The 16,231-nt window shown below is 44.0% G+C and overlaps 1 pseudogene; it reads right to left on the bottom strand.

Annotated features, from left to right (window-relative positions):
• LOC101573167 overlaps window positions 1-16,231 on the bottom strand; it is a 77,114-nt pseudogene that overhangs the window by 9,401 nt on the left and 51,482 nt on the right.

Raw genomic sequence — 16,231 nt, 5'->3', positions numbered from 1 at the left:
TCCTCCTCCTGTTCCTCCTCCTCCTCCTCTTCCTCCTTTCCCTCCTCTTCCTCTTCCTCTTCTTCTTCTCTTCCTCACAGAGATCATTAACATTATTACTAGTCTGCAAGTCTGCCTCTTCCTTTGGAGTCACAGCCAGTAAATCTGCTAACTCTGTAGCACTAATATCCACCTCATCTATTTTTGGAGCGTTCTTCTTTGGAAGGTTTTCAACAGCTTCCTCTGTGACAGTTTCTGCTCCTTCTTCTGAAATTTCAAAGCACTTGCGTTGCCTCCACAGTGTGCCTCTGCTCAGCTGATATCTGCTCAGGCTTAGGGATGGAGGCTTAAAACATCCATGTACAAGACAGCCAGTGTGACTAGAAGATACTTTATTCACTATACCCATAAGTTTTTGCCCTGGTTCAGGGCAGAAAACAACAAAATCTGATTCAATGTTAAGATGAATGTGCTCTTGATCATCATAAATGTCTTCCAGTTCACCCACAATTTTGATATTGTCATATGCGATAGGGACACCTAAAAGGCTCTCGGAGTAGTGAAGAAGCTCAGCATCTAGCTGCTCGCAGATACTGGTGCCTTTCTTGTTGAGGTAGTGGGGTGACAGGGCGACATTCCTGTGGTGTGGCTGTTCACCAGTTCAGTGCCCTGATTTTGATTATTATGGATACCAATTAATATTATTTTGCAGGACCATAGATTATATCCTTTATATCAAACTTTTTCTTCATACGGAGGATTGAACACAGGGCCTATGCACTGAGCTACAACTCCTCTATTTTATTTTACTTTTTATTTTGAATAGTCTTATCAAGTCACTACTTTCCCAGGCTCCTCCTGCCTCACCCAGAATACTGGGATTATAGATGCATGCCGCTGTGTCTAACTCTTTGCATCAAATCATTCTGAAGTTATACATTCTTAGACAAACATTTTTATAAGTCAGAAATCTCACTTCATCTCATGTTACAAGGAATTTCTAGCTCTGCTAGTATGATCTTGGGCAAGTCATTGGTTGAGCCTGTGTGCATCTGAACCCTGAAACCGACAATGCAAGAGACTGCTTCAGAATTCCCCAAATACGGACCTTCTCCAGGAATGACCCTATACAGTGCCCCCCACCCACAGTTGTATTTCCCAGCCTTTTTTTTTTTTTTTAATTTTGAGACAGGGTCTTGCTTAGCCACTAAGTTGCCCCAGGCTGTGCTTGAACTTGGGATTCGCTTGGCTCAGCCTCCCAGAGTGCTAGTATTACAGACGTACATCATTATGCCTGCTGAGATCTTAGAAATCTCATGTGTCTCTCACATTTCTCCAGCAAGAAGCCTGCAGCTGTCATCTACTAGGTCTGGCCCAGGCTCTTGTCACAGGGTAAGATGTATTATGGAATGCCCAGAGAAAGTCGGCCAGTGTCTAGTTGCTAAACATAATGGGCTCTGTGCCAGGATAACTTATTTAACCTCACATTCCTAGGAGGTAGGTACAATCATTCCTCACTGAGAAGTTCAGGGTACAGGACATTAGATAGGATGAGCTATCCATATGGTAAGTAGAACCAATATCTGCCTGACTTCAGAATATATAAATTAGAATCATGTAATTATAGTAATGAAGATTAGAACAAAATAAGGGTAAAGTACAGTGTAATTTGGCTTTCCTAAGTGAAACTTTCTGATTATGAGTATCAGTCAACATTGGAATGGTTTGCCCTTTTTTCACTGAAGAGTTCAAATAGAAGTTGGATTTCCAGTTTTTCAGGATTTGTGGAGGAAAATTCTTAGAATTAGGGCAATTAGGCTACTCCCATATAACTATCCCTCCGAGTCTAAAGTTATATTCTGAGTTTTAGAAACTGAGGAATTTCACTCACTGCAGTTAGAGACCCTGCCGCCAGAGGGCAGTGTTTTCACACGTCCTGTTGGAAGAAAACAAAGCTTCCAGAGTTGCCTAGAGCAAAACCAAGTTTAGAGCCACCACAATGGGGACGTGGTACCCTCTAGTTGCTCAGGATACAGTTGTGAACAAAACACATAAAACTGGCTGCCCTCAGGGAGCCAATCCCCCTGTGGGAACATTCTGGGAGTTAGTGAACCAGAATGTGCAGGGGCTGTGTGAGATGTTGCTTCAGATAGATCCTTGTTTTTGCAGTACCGAGGACTTCACTCAAATCTTTCTTAACATCATCTCAGCGGATTTTGTAACTTTCTTGGCTTTGAGAATCTTCATTTCTCAGCTGTACTATTTCAGAATTTGGAAAGAGTCTCACCAAATGCATCATATTCATGGTTTCCTGTAGAAACAAGGCTCTGAATCAGGGTATAGAGACGCAACAGAACTCTGATATGTGGCGATCACAAAACCTGCCTTTGGATTTGGAAATCTTAGAAAAATAAAATTTCACCATTTAAAAACAAGTTTTAAAGCAAGCCTGGTGGCACAGGCATATAATCCCAGTACTTTGAGACACTGAGGCAGGAAGATGTCAACTTTAAGGCCAGCCTGGGCAACTTAGTGATACCTGGCCTCAAAATAAAAATAAAAAATAAGAGGGAGGGTTGTTGGGATGTAACTCAGTGTGAAGGTCCTGAGTTCACTCCCCAAAACAAGAAACAAAATCATAGTGCCTCGTTAATCTCTTTTGCATATTTCTTTTATTTAAGCTAAATGGGACAGGCATTATAACTGTCAACACAGGAATTCTTTGTGGAGAACAGCCAAGTCACAGAGATGACATATTCCGTCACTGGCAGGAACATGCTGGTTCTCAATGAAAGCAGCCCCATTGTTACAGATATTTAAGCGCTTCATGAGTTACACTGAGTTGAGTTCCTCTAGTAGCTGGGTGCTGCACCCGCCACAGCTATCTGAACTCTTCAGCGCCTTACTCTTTCTGGCAGGGCCAGAATGTGACTGACTCCCTGTGACCCACTGCCCCCTAAGAACCTGCCTGTGCTGTCCCCTGAGGGGACTGGAAGCTTGCTTTGCTATTGGAACATGAGTGTATCCCCAGGAGAGAAAGCCTGCTCCTTAGCACATCCTACAAGTGGATTTTTATTTTTTATTTTTTAATTTTTATTTTTTATTTATGTGTGTGTGTGTGTGTGTGTGTGTGTGTGGCCAGCTCAGCCCACCAGGGGGCGGGGCTGGCTGGCATGTGGTGCTGGGGGATTGAACCGTGGTCCCTGTGTTTTGCCAAGCTTGTTCCAAGTAGGTGCTTTAGACCACTGAGCCATCTCACCAGCCCCTACAAGTGGATTTTTAAAAGGAGTAAGATTTCCTTATGGAGTTTGTGGAATATTTGTACCCGCCAGGCTTGTCCTCATCCTGCCTTCCTGGCTTTGTCTCCCACAACTGTGTAGCTCTCTTCCTTCACCCTGAGACGCTCTGCTGCAGTCATGCAGTGCCTTTATGCAAATCTCACCTCTGCACTTTTGCATGTTTTGGACCTGCTGTCTGGAATTCTTTTGTTCTCTTCCTGATGAAGGATCAACTTTATTTTTTAAAAATTTCTATTAAAATTATTTTTTAGAGAGGGGTTCTCACTATGTACTTCATGCTGGTCTTAAACTTATTATGTAGTCAAGCTATCTTTGAACTTATGGTGATCCTTCTGCTTCAGCCTTGTGAGAGCTGGAATTACAGACTCATACCATCACCCCAGGATACTTGTTTGCTTTAAGACAGATTATCAATACATAGTTAGTCCATCTTCTTTTCTTCTTCTAGTTCCAGGTGCTTGGCAGCCACAGTGTGCAGTGCAATTATGGCCAACTCCAAGAACCACACCACATACAACCAGTTCCCAAAATGGCACAGAAATGGCATCAAGAAACCTCAGTCACAAAGATACGAATCTCTGAAGGAGGTAGATCTCAAGTTCCTTAGGAACATGCATTTTGCCAAGAAGCACAACAAGAAGGGCTTCAAGAAGATGCAAACAAACAATGCCAAGGCCATGAATGCATGTGCTGAGGCTATCAAGGCCCTCGTCAAGCCCAAGAAGGTCAAGCCCAAGATCATTCCAAAGGGAGTAAACCACAGGCTCGCTCGACTTGCCTACACTGCCCACCCCAAGCTTGGGAAGCATATCCGTGCCTGCATCACCTAGTGTGGCAGGCCTTGCTGACCAAAGACCCATCCTCCAGCTTCTGCTCCAACCAAGGCCCAGGATCCAGCTTCTGCTCCAGCCCTGGCTTCCGAATGTGCTCAGGCCTCCAAAGGTACCCAAGTCCCCATGATGGCTCCACAGTAAAAGCCTCTTATCTGTTGATATAAAAACAAAAGGACTGGTATGACCCCTGGGCTGCCATCTGTGGGGGGCTGGTGTCCTCCTGAGCTCTTACAAATAAATCTGAGGCAGGATATGTTAAAAAAAAATACATAGGTAGTCCAGGCCAGCCCTGAACTTACTATGTAGCCAAACTCAACAATCATCCTGCCTCAGCCTCTGAAGTAGTTCGATTTACAGGCAGGCATCACCATCTTGGCACCTTTTATAACTTTTCTATTTTGAGACAGGGTCTTGCTGTGTTGCCTAGCCTGGCTTTGAACTTGTAATTTACCTGCTTTATCCTCTCAAATTGCTGGACTACAGGCATGTACCACCATGCTCAGCAGAAAGGACTGTTTTATTTATTTATTTATTTATTTATTTTTTCCATAATTTTATTGAAGAAAGGACTATTTTTCCCATAATTTTATTGATAAACAAATAGCAATGAGACAGTTTCAAATCAAATTGATAGGACAGTTTCAATAATTAACACATTGCATACATTCTTCCTAGTGGTTAATTATTGTACAAGATGCGGACATGATATCCTATTTACAAACACCATTAGAACAAATCACTCTATTCATTAAGAGACTGTAACTATATATGTATCCTAAGCACTTTGAATACACAGATACAAAATGGACATTCATCTGTATATGTTTTTTTGTTAAGTTCCGTTATTTGAATATTATAGGTGTGTAAACTCAGCAAAGTATTCTAAAAGAGTCCATATTCCATAATAGTATTGGGTCTTCCTCTTGACTGGCAATGTCAGAAATTGTTGACCTGAGTCCCCTACAGCTCAACATAACAGCATGGCTTTACTTCTTATATTTTGTTTTTATACTTTCCTTCTGGATGGTTAAGACCAAGGTAAAGCAGGACCTAAGCAACAAGAGTTGTAGCTTTTGAGTCTGATAAAGTCAGTGAAATCCCCTCAGGATTTATCCTGAGATCCTGTACCTCAGATTGTAGATCCTTTGTCAGTGTCAGCCATGAGGATGAGTCACAGCCATCACTTGGCCAATGTGCTCTCTGTGAAAGCCTGAGAGAATGTTTTCTCTCCATGTGACACTCCTTAGGCACACTCTACATCATTGATCACTTTCCTCTTTGGCCCCATAATCTCCTTGATCAGAAAATTTGGGAGACTACTGAGTTACATGATGTTACAGTACAAGTTCTCATATGTCCTGAGTCTTAATTGACCTTAGAAGAGGAGGGCCAAAATGTTGGCTTTCCCTGTGGCCCTCGGAAGGACTATTTTAAATTGCCCTCCTAAAAGTCCCACCTACACAAGAACTGATAACTGCAGTGGTGATAATTATTTACATATTGTAAAAACTGAAATTCCACCAGTCTTTATGAATTTCTGGTGAACAGTGCTGTGATGGGGAATGTGAAAGAAGAACACACATTGCTTATACACTTGCGGCTGTCCCTGTGGTTCTCCAAAGAAAACCAATGTGTCCTAAACACTGGTGCTTCTGTTTTAGTGTCAGGTGACATCACACATGGAAATTGCCTTCCACTTAAATGGGGGCACATAAGACCACCAGCATCTGTGACACAGGTGGGCCACACCACCCTAGGCTGGAGGGAGTGTGGACCTAAGAGACAGGGAAAGCTTTGGGGTTCCTGGTGTGTGAGATCTGGGTCTGAGAGAGACTGGGAACCATAGAGAATAGGTACCCCTGCCAGGCAGCACGACAACCACTATTAGGAGCAGTGCTGGTGCAAGGAAGGTGAGCGTGAAGCATGACATCCAGAGTGGAGCCACACCTGCTGGCTGTGACCTGAGATATGGAGGGCCTCCTCCTCAGAGAGGGTCTTGGAGGAGCTTGTCTTGGACAGATGGATGATCTCCACTCAGGTGATGTCCTTGCCGACTCCACAGTGTCTGGCGCGTTGCTTGTTCAGGGCAGCTTCTGCCATGGTAGCCTGCTCCTCTGCGTCATCCAGCACTGTCTTCCTGTGAGCCAGGGTCTGGTTAGCCTGTTCCTTCTGGGCCAAAGACATGCTGGGAAATGGGGTGTAAACCTGGCTTGTTCAGGCTCAGAGAGTTTCTGTCAGTTCTACAGTTGTCTTAAGAGTATAGTGGTTTTATGAGACTTGTTATAAAATGTCAGTCCCAGGTAGGGGGGCAGCCTCCAGCTTGCCAGGGACAATACCCTTCTACTATTTTAGCTGATTCTTTTTGGACTCATCCATATCTCTGAATAAAATGTACTTCTGTTGCTTCTTCTGTAATTTGTAGTTTTGGGCATTATTTGCCATACTCCACTGTGGAAGATGAGGGTTTAGCACTTTTCCCAGCCCCTACTATATATTTTCCTTCTCCTGGTCTTCTCATAAAGAATTGCAATCATTATTTTTAGAACCATGTTTTTATTTTGGTTAAAACCAAATTGGCTGTCAATCTGACCTTTATGGAGCCTATTGGGCAGAACACTGGGCATGTGGGTGATGGGTGTCATGTAGTGGTCCCAGTACCATTAGCAAAGAGCCCCAGTCATTATCAACATCCTGTAGGATGCAGTATGCTGGCTGTGTTGTATAGGCTGAGATCTGAAACCACCATTTGCTAATCATTTGATTTTGACTCTCTTACTAACATTACATAAATATTCCACTCTGAGCTTGTTTTCCTTACCTGTGAAATGGACCAGGAATCTCAGGCTTCCTGACTCAGCTTCAAGAGGATCAAATGAGGAGAGGTCTTTGTTAATGGTCAGACTGGGAGAGAGAAGTCAGCCACAGCCCACTGGGATAAGTGGAAGAAGGCCAAAGGCAAACTTTCCCAGGGTGCAAATCACACTTGCCAGTTAGGTTAGTTAGTTAATGCAGGGGTTCATGGCGGGTGGTTTCACTTTTTACGTGTTCTTGTCTCTATACGTGTGGTGGCTGGTTTCCTTCTCCCATGATACTGACGATGAGGTACTACGGACAAGAGGCTCACAGAGTAACATCTGGGCCAATACGTGATCCTTTCCCTGTGGTTAATTCTGATCAAGGCTGATGATAACCTGGGCTGTGAAGCAAGTGTTAGTGACAGAGAAGTAAGGAAGTGTGCAGGCAACTCACCGCCTTCAGTCTGCCACTTGTAAGCCTTCACTTTGCTCTACGGCTTCTCCACCAATTCCTGAAGGCACCGGTTGGTCTCCTGGTCCTCCTTTGTCTGAAAAACCAGCTCTCCGAGGCTGTGTTCATTCGTGTGCAGTGGCTTGACTATCTCCATGCGTCCTTTCTGCTCACCGTCCAACTCTGTCCCTAGTTCCTTGATGTAAGGGCAGAAGAAAGCATTGAGGCTGACGGAAGAGAGCGCGGAGTTTTGAAACGCAGACTCATTGGCCTTGGATGCGACCACCACGCCTACAGTGTCCACTCTCTGGGCAGAAGTGAGCAGATGAGCCCGGGATGAGACCTGCAGGGGGCTGTACCTTTCCTGGCCCACAGTGGTCATCAGACAGTCACTGCCCACTGAGGCTCAAGTTTCTTCCGTGGGGAAATGCAGGTTGGGAAAGGTGGCCCAACTTCTTGTACCCTTCCAGCTCAGTGTCTCACGGGGTAAAGACTAAGGCCTGTTTTCTCAAAGTGATAGGATGGAGGGCTATTGTCAGCAACAGAGACAAGAAGAATACTTTGAGCTGCTCTGCTTGAGACCACATAGATTCTGGGAAGAAAAGTGACCGGGGAGACAATGCAGGTAACTTTGGAACTCCACAAATCAGAGCCATTGTCCCTACTTCCTTATCTTGCTAAACATTTGTACAAACCAACTCCTCATGCTGTGCAGGGCACATTTTTGGCAAAAGACACCCCACCGCACCCCACCTGGCCAGTGCTCAGTGTTGGCCTCACCCTGGCTTCCAGCTTCGTGATTGTGTGCTTCTCTCCCTTCAGGGCCAGCTGCTCAGCCTCCCTCGTGGTGCCCTGCAGGTTTTTATTGGTGACCTCATGGTTCATTTTTATTTCTCCAGGTGCATGCAGTGGTCCTACTGTTGCCAGAGTTCTTCTGCCACGTGGGCAGCCTGTAGGCAGAGAGGAGAAGAAGGTGTGTTGGAGCTGGCGCATCCAGCCGCCTTAGTCCCTTCGAGTGTTGAGGCCTCTGGGAAACCAAATGATGAAAAGAGGATCCCTACTGACACACTGGTGGGCGCTGAGTGAGAACAGGGAAGCAGGCTCCTGAGCTCACAGCCAGCTTCTCAGCTCCGCAGACTCTCCTGCCAGCTGGCAGCACTCAAGCCAAACCCTCTGTTGTCACCCCCATGACAGACACAGCAACTGGATTTGGAAGACAGAGGACTATGTCCAGCCTCTGTACACCCCTCTGTAAGTTGCTTATCTGCTCTCAGCTCCCTTTTTCTTGCATTCAATCTCCAAATATTTATGGGCAGCCCACTATATGCCAAACATGGTATATACTCTTGGGAGGTAGTGGCAAGTAAGACCACCAGTACTTCCTCCTGAACTCCTGGGATTTCTGCCAAGTGGGGGGAGTTGACAATAAAATCTGTATTCCCTCATTTTCAAAGCAGAGGCAAGCAGAACTAATACTCAAGATTGATACAAACACCCAAAGGGCCACTAGAGTGGGATACTTGGTAGCAGATCTTACCAATATTCACCTCTGAGCCCCTTTCCCTTAAGCCTGGTCTAATGCTCCTCCACTTTGCCCAAGGGCCTGTCCAGATGAGTTCACTTTGATGGCTCCTTTAGTTGGAGATCCCTGGCATTACACTGTAATTTTTTCCACCAGATCATACACAGATTGTAATTCTTCCCTACTGTCATATGTTTGGCCTTTTAGAAAAGCCTTGGGCTCCTCTGGAAGAGGGTCCCATGCTCCCTGCAAAGCACCATGAGTGAATCCATAGTGTCCTTCCAGCTCGGAACGGCCTGGTTCTTAGCAGGCACCAGGTCCCACCTGGTAGTTACATCTGTCATGGCCTTCTCAGCCCTCTCATCTGCTGCATAGACCTCACTGGCAACTCCTCATGGACATGTGACACCAGCTTGCACTTGATCATGAGGCGGCTTTAGTTCTGCAGAGGAGATGAAGTCATTGAAGGTATGGCCCTTCCCATGTCCAAAAAGGAAAATGACCCTGTCCTCAAGGCACCTACCAGATGCCTCAGCAGGAAATAGCCCTGGTTCCTCTGTGTAGGAGAGGGTCTTCCCTACATTCCTGTCTGGGTTTTAAAATTATATCATAAGTATCCCAAGAATAACGTCCTTTAGATCTGCGGCTAGGTGGCAGCTCTGGAATGATCCTGAACTTAAAGCTGGTTTGAATGCCCCAGTTTAAGCCCCACCACTACCAGCTGTGTAGATAAATTCCTCACCTCTCTAGACTTCAGTCTGCTTATCCCTAAAACAGAGTCATAACTCCTCTATGTCTCGTGTATATTTATTCCTTTGGTGAATTCACAGGAGATAAATAAGGATTTAGCTGTCTGTTAGCAAAGGAGTACTTTACGAACAATAAGCAATGCTAGTGCTGTCACTAGCAATAGACAGGGGTCTCAGACTGGAGAGGCCACTCAACTGTTTGGACCAAAGATTGATTGTGGTGCGCATGCAAGCTAGGCAAGTGTCTTACTATGTGCTAAATAGCTCTTTTTTTTTTTCTTAAGAGTAATCAAGTATTTTTATTGTTGATTGTTTTCCATAATTTTATTGATAAACAAATAACAATGAGACAGTAAATAGCTCTTTTTAACATTTGGTTATGAGGAAGGGTCTCACTAATATGTTCAGGAAGCCTCCTGCCTTGGCCTCCTTAAGTAGCTAAGATTATAGGTATGTGCCACCATGCCCAGGCAAATTTTCATTTTTAAAATGAATGTCAGGCTGTAAAACATTTTAAGTCCCTTCCAGTTTACAGCTCAGGCTTCAGCTACTAGTACTATGGTTAATAGTAGAGCTTGAAATTGGCTAAATTATTAGTATCTCGAGGGGGGAGCTTTGGAAGTTTGGATTTTGGGTATCAGAAATCTCCAGGGTGGAGCCCATGAATCTATCTTTTAATAGTTGTGCACATTAGTGTGCTTATAGTGAACACTGCTGTACTGCCTACTTAAAAAATGGTGAAGGCAGTACATTTTATGTTATGGATTTTACTTTACTATTGTTTACAAAAATACAAAGCTCAGAAGTTGAGTTCAAAAGATTTTCAAGGTTTTTTTTCTTTTCTTTTGTGGTCCTGAGGACTGAATCCAAAACATCTGCTCTGAGTTCATCATCCCAGCCTTTTTGATTTTGTGACAGCATCTAAGTAAATCACTAAGTTTCCCTAGGCTGGGCTCAAACTTGGAATCCTCCTGCCTCAGCCTCCCAGGATGCTGGGATTATAGGCATGCACCACACCTGGCTTTGCTTCCGAGTTTTGAGGGAGCCCCTGTGGTTTGGGTACCATCTTGGCCTTACCCTAACATAATCCCTTCACACTTGTCTGAGAGAGACCGACCTGGGAGCTGCAAGTTTACCCAGATGTTGCCTCTTGGTGATCTCCGCCGTGTCCTGCTCCAGCAGCTTTCAGGAATGCTCACTGTCCTCCAGCTCCATCTGCAACAGGCTCAGGCGCTGCTCCTGCAGGCTGTACTTCCCCCACAGCTCCTTGTGCTGCCGAGCGTCCGCACCCCTGTGGACCTGCAAATCCTAAAGGCAAAAGGACCTTTTCTGAGCCTATACTCAGGTTTGTGGGGCAACCAGGCCTCAGGGTGCTGTGATCCTCTCAGTCTGGACTCAGCAGGGGTGGACACTGGAGAGCTCAGGAAGAATTGCTGGGCAGGCCTGGTGTTATGGTTTGTGTCTAGTTGTCCCCCCAAAGCCCCATGCAGTCATGGGGCAGGGACTTTTGGGTTTGAGATTAACTCATGATCCACTGGGATTATAGGTCTTAGTACTGCTGGGATTATGGGTGTGAGTGTTACACCCAGCCTGGGGCTGATAGCCTGAATGCAGTTTAAGGGAGAGAGACTTTCTGTAGCCATTGCTTTCTGTTGCCACTGTTGCTGTTCTGCCGCCATAAACTGCTAGCCTCTGCCATATGCCTCTCTGCCTTGGAGCCAGCTGAGTGTGGACTGAAACCTCCAGTAACTGTGAGCTAAATAAACCTTTCCTTCCTTTATTTTGGGTGTCAGGTATTTGTCCCAGCAATGTAGGAAGAGTAACTGAGACACCTGGGCTCAGGGAGTTCACAGTGTGCTCAGTGCCTAGGTAGGCCAGGGCCCAGGTGTCCCTACGGCTTGTGTCTCAGGATGTTACCATGGGGTCAAGCCTTTCCTGTGTGTTCCCCCCATCCCCAAGACTTTGACCATTACACTCACTAGCTAATCCCTGGCTGTCTTCTTCTGGGTTGTTTCTCTGTAGCACATATCTGAATATTTTTAAATGCTAGTTTTATTTATTTATTGCTTATTGTCTGTATATTTAGGGGTGCTTTTCTTTTTTGTCTATTTTTGTACCCCTCACACCCAAAATAGCACCCAGGTACAGCAAGTACCCACCTAGCAGGTAATGAACATGTGGGTCCAACTACATATAGCTTTAAAGACCAGTTTGATGATGCGGGGCAACAGAGGGGACTTTAGCCCTGTTTGGGCTTATTTCCTAATACAAGTGGTGAGCATTTAGGTGTGTGTTTTGTTGTTGATTTTTTTCCTTGATTTTTCTATGTCTGAAATTGTTTATAATAAAAAATGATTCCAAAAATCAAGACAGGCTTATTTCTTCATTCCCTCCTTTTGCTGCCCCCTTCAGCTGTTCAGGATAGGGACTGTGGTGGTTAGGGGAGCGGTTCCTAAGTCTCCTCCCTAGCCTGCTAGCCGTGCCACCTTCTCACTCTTTTTTTTTGGGGGGGGGGGGCTGGCTCAGCCTGCCCTGGGGGGTGGGGATTGGCGCAGCATGTGGTGCAGGGGATGGAACCACGCCCCCTTGCATCCTTGCTGACATAACACGCAGTCTCCCACCTCTCCTGGTGCAGGATGGCACTGGGCTCTTTCTTCCTCCTCCCAGTTGGCTGCCTTGATATGCCCTTGCAGCCAATTCAGGGTCTTCACGAGTTCACTGTTGTTCTTGCTGGTGTGGTCCAGTTGGTTTTTCATCTAGTTGAGATCAATCTCCTTCTTGAGTCGAGTGCCTCTGCCCTGCCCTTGGCCTCTGCCCCCAGTTAACCTGCAAGGTCAGTGACCCACTTGTGGTTCTTCCTGTAAGTTCGAGTAGAGGAGATCTCGAGATTCTGGGCTGCTATTCAGTCTAAGCCAAACTTCCTTAGATAAGTGACCTCTGAGCGTGAGGGTGGATATGGCCACCACCTTCTGAAATTAAATAAACCTTAAAATATTCAAGTGGGAGAATATCACAGCTTGGGGACAGGAGGAAAGGTTATATTTACTGAAAATTTGCCACATGTCTTTTTTATTTTTATTTTTATTTTTATTTTTTAAATATTTATTTATTTATTTATTTATTTTGTGTGTGTGTGGCCAGCTCAGCCCACCAGGGAGCAGGGCTGGCTGGCATGTGGTGCTGGGGGATCGAACCGCGGTCCCTGTGCTTTGCTTAGCTTAGTTTGTTCTAAGTAGGTGCTTTAGACCACTGAGCCATCTCCCCAGCCCTACATGTCTTTTTAAAAAATTTTATTTTTTTGTATTTTTGTAAGGGTCTACAGGATCTGCAGGTCTCACTATGTAGATCGGACTCTGTGACTTTTGTGTGTTCAACCTCCCAAGAGCTGAGATTACAAGCACGCACCACCACATCTGTCTCAATCGCCCTCTCAGCGCCCCCTGGGGGCAGGGCCTGCACAGCACACCTGGGATGAATGCCAGCCGCTGCATCTGCCTAAGCAGGCGCTTTAATCCGCTGAGCTATTTGGCTGGTCCACTGCCACATGTCTTATGTGGTCCTTATTTCTTTAATATGCAAGTAAGAACTCTGAGATGCTATAAACATGTCACAGTTGCCCACAGTGGGGTCATAACTGAAACATGCTAAAGTCATTGGTTTTTCTGTTACAAAATGTGACCTTTGGCCATATAAGTCAGAATTGCATCTTTAAAAACAGTCATTGCTGGGCATGGTGGCACACACCTGTAATCTCAGTGGTCTGGGAACTGAGGCAAGAAATTTAGTGAGACCCTGTTTTAGAATTAAAGCAAAAACAAAAAGCCATGTGGTGGTACATGCCCATAATCCCAGCACTAAGGAGACTGAGGCAGGAGAATTGCTGTGAGTTTAAGGCCAGCCTGGGCAGCAAAGTAAGAAGCACAAGGCCAGCCTGAACTCCACAGTGAGACCTTATCTCAAATAGACAAACAAAACAAAACAAAACTTAGCCAGGTGTGGTGGCACATACCTATAATCCTAGCACCTGGGAGACTGAGGCAAGAGGATCACCTTTAGTTGGAGGCCAAGCCAGACTACATATGAAGACTCTGTCTCAAAAAAAGATATTTAAAAAAAAAAACTTTTTTAAAGGGCTGGGGACGTAGCACAGTGTGAAAATTCTGTTTTCAATCCTCAGTATCATAAAATAGAACAGCCATTAATTGGTTGGGCTTAATTTGCAATGATATTTTAATTGACTCAGGAACTATTTTCATAAAACACGCATATCAGCTATGTTAATTTCTTGTTATCAGAGAAAACCAGAAAAAGTAACTGAGGTGTTCATTTGTTGACTCAAGTCAAATAAGTGGACAACACATAAAAATCCTGTCACCTGCCTTTTCAGATCCCCAGCCATACCCTGCATCACCTCACCACCCCTGAGTGCCCACAACATGCTGAATTTGCAGCAACTTGAGACATATTCACTTTCTGGATATAGGGGAAGGTATCTTGACAGTTTCAAAAATGAATAAAATAGGGCTTCACTTTGACTTAGCCATAAGCAAAGCCTATAATATAATGTTGAAAAGCTGAAGAACTAAATAAATTGATTTTTTCATTGATCAAAAGACATAATATTGGTTGGAGAGATAGCTTAGTGGTCTAAGCACCTGCCTAGCAAGCACAAGGACCTGGGTTCAATCCCTGGTACTGCATGCCATGCTGGTCTCAGAACCCTGGGTGCACCACACCAGCCCTGAAACCAAGTGTGGTGGTGCGTGCCTGTGATCCCAGTGCTGAGGAGGCTGAGATACGAGGATCACTACAAGTCCAAGCTACATAGCAAGACCCTGTACCAATCAAATAAATAAATTAAAAAGTTAAAAGACCTATTATTATTAAGGTGAAATAATTTCCAAGTTGATCTGTAGTTTCCACATAATTCTTACCAAAATTCTACTCACTTCTTTACCGAAATTATGTGGAAATACAAGGACTCAAACCCCAGCCCTATAGTATGCTAGGCAAGTGCTCTACCGCTGAGATACACTCCCAGCCTCAACCGAAACAGTCTTTAAAAGGAATAAAGTTGTAGGACTCCTACTTCTCAATTTCAAAGTTTATTACAGAGCTACAATAGTCAAGACACTATGACCCCAACATAACCACATACATCAGTGAAATGGGATTAAAATTCTAGAAATAAACCATCTTATTTGTGATCAATTAATTTTCAACAAGGGTACCAAAAACACTCATTTGAGGAGACAAGTCTTTTTTAAAGGTTGCCCTGGAGTGCTGATGTGGTGGCACCCTCTTACAATCTCAACACTGGGGAAGCTGAGACAAGAAGATCTAATTTTAAGGCCAGCTTGGGTTATATAGTGAGTTCAATGACATCCTGAGACACACAGTGAAACCCTGTGTAAAAGAAATTTCTGAGATAACTCTAGCTATCTGCATGCAAAAGAATGAATTTGGAGCTGGGCATGGTGGTATGTACCTAAAACCTCATACCAAAAAGAATAAGAAAAATATAAAAAAGGGCTCAGGTTGTAGTCCAGTACAAAGGTCATGGGCTCAATCCCTAATAACCAGGACAAGAGAGATAGCACAGTGGCACAGTACCTATTTGGCTCTAAGGTCTTGAGTTTGAATTCTGGTACCAAAACAAACAAACAATCCCCTATACCAAAGGGGGGGGGGAGACAATGAAGTTGGATCCTTACCTCACTGTATATATTTTTAAATTAAGTTTATTGGTATATTTTAGGTATACATAATGATCACATTCATCATAGAGAATTTGTAGCTGTACCTGATATAACCTGATTCCTGTTTTTCGTGTTGTCATACCTTCCTTCAACCTCTCTTCCCCTTCTTATTCATAAAAGCTTTGTTTTCATTTTTTCCTTCTTTTCTCATTTTGTTGCTTCCTTCCTTTCCCCCTCTCCCTCCCTAGTTCCCCTTCACATTTGAATATTTTCTTCCTATTTTACAATATCTATTATAGAGTTTGGTCCTTATACTTTTGGTTTCTCACGTCAGGGGAACAATGTGTTGTTTATACATGTGTGTCCAATTTATTTCACTTAAGAATAAGGACCCAAGGTGTATCCATTTAGTTAGCAATGTCTCAAGCTTCTCCTTCTTTATGACAGAGTAATACTCCATTGTATGACAAATCCACACCTTTTTTTATCCATTCATCAGTTGATGGGCATTTAGGTTGTTTCTAAGATTTAGCTATTACGAACTGTGCTGCTATACATATGGGACCTCACACTAAATATAAAACTTAACTCAAAATAGGTCAAAGTCTTAAATGTAAGACAAAATTCTGAGAAGAAATATAGGCATAAACCTTAGTGACTAGATTAGTTAACAGATCTTTAGACATGATCCCTAAAATACAAGTGACCAGAAAAAAAAAAGAAAATATTTTTTCAAAATTACATTAAATTTTTTTGTACTTCAAAAAACACCTTTAAGAAAGACAACCCATGGAGTGGGATAAAATATTTGCAAATCATGTACCTGATTAGGGCCTTGTATCCAGAAGATATAAATAACTCTTATGACCCAACAATAAAGTGACAATCTAATTTTTTAAGTTGG

Source organism: Octodon degus, unplaced genomic scaffold (genome assembly GCF_000260255.1).
Source record: "Octodon degus isolate 3935 unplaced genomic scaffold, OctDeg1.0 scaffold00031, whole genome shotgun sequence".
Lineage (NCBI taxonomy): Eukaryota > Metazoa > Chordata > Mammalia > Rodentia > Octodontidae > Octodon > Octodon degus.
The sequence above is the reverse complement of the archived record's forward strand: the minus strand, read 5'-3'. Positions and strand labels throughout refer to the sequence as shown.